Genomic DNA, 1564 nt, shown 5'->3' with positions numbered 1-1564 from the left:
GGAGAGAGAGAGAGACAGAGACAGAGACAGAGAGACAGAGAGAGAGAATAATTTTCTGCTGGATACATCTCGGCAGAACATGCCCTCATGCTTCCCCATTACCAAGATAGGAACTTTCAGGATTCAGTAAATATTTTTACTGACTCTGCTGTTTATTTAAATCCAGATGACAGTTTATTGGGTGGACTAAGAAAGAATCGGAGTCTTCCAGTCGTGATGGACAGCTTTAGAACCCCAGTTTGCACACCTTCATCCTGAAGACTGAGGTTCAACATTAACTGACCTCCTATGTAAATTAGCACATGGAGAGAGATGCACTGAGAATGGAAATCGACCTAATAAGAGAAAGCAAATGTTGCAGAAGGGTTGTGAATGTAGAAAGGGTATTGTAGAAGGAAGCATTTAAAGAGGCCTAAAGGATGGAGTCTCTAATAAACATAGTTGGAACAGTTGAGACATGAGTAGCTTGGACACAGAAATTGAAGAAAGAGACAAGAAAGAAATACAGGGTTAGTATTCCTTTCTAGATGTGTTTCCTTGCTTTCAAAATAAAAAGTGAAAACAAATTCTTTTTAATTATTCAAATCCTGTTAAAACATGACCACAACATTGATGTGCTAGTGCCTCTGTTTCTAAAGAACAGCAGTAGCACAAACCTGCCCAAGAGGAAAATCCGGGCAGATCTGCTCTGGAGGAATGTCAGGAACAGCTGTGGCTTATCATCTGTCTTCTGAGAGGCTCTGACAATACCTGACTAACACAGAAATAGAGGCTCACAGCCATCCATTGGACTGAGCACAGGGTCCCCAATGAAGGAGCTAGAGAAAGGACCCAAGGAGCTGAAGGGCTTGCAGCCCCTTAGGATGAACAACAATATGAACTACCTAGTACCCTCAGAGCTCCCAGGGACTAAATCACCAACCAAAGAGTACACATGGTGGGACTAATGGCTCCAGCAGCATATATATAGCAGAGGATGGCCTAGTCGGTCATCAATGGGAGGAGAGGCCCTTGGTCCTGTGAGGGTTCTATGCCCCAGTGTAGGGGAATCCCAGGGCCAGGAAGTGGGAGAGGGTGGGTTGGTGAGGGGGGAGGGAACAGGTTATTTTTTTTTCCAGAGGGGAAACTTGGAAAGGAGATATCATATGACATGTAAATAAAGAAAATATCTAATAAAAAAAATTAAAAAAGCTAAAAAGCTGCTCCAAGTTGTTGATGCAGAGGGTTGGCTGTCATTGAGACAGTAGAATATTAAAATAAACAGCTCCCACAGCAAATGAATGCACAAAATTAGAGGATTTAAATTCCGCAACAATAACGTTTGTGCCAGTTCTCTTACACAAACTTCTGCTGTCATGGGAGTGCCTATATCTATAGAAACTGTCTATGGCTCAGCCTATGGTAGTAAACTTTTTAAAACTTTTGTAAAAAATTGGAATATTAATCATGTTACAGAAATTCTTTATAATTCTGAAGGTCAGGGTATAATTAAAAGAGACCGAATGTTTTCTTTTTCTTTTCTTTTTCTTTTTCTTCTTTCTTTTTGTCTTTTTTTTTTTTTTTT

The sequence above is a fragment of the Mastomys coucha genome, unplaced genomic scaffold, assembly GCF_008632895.1.
Source record: "Mastomys coucha isolate ucsf_1 unplaced genomic scaffold, UCSF_Mcou_1 pScaffold20, whole genome shotgun sequence".
NCBI lineage: Eukaryota > Metazoa > Chordata > Mammalia > Rodentia > Muridae > Mastomys > Mastomys coucha.
Note: the sequence above shows the minus strand (reverse complement) of the source record.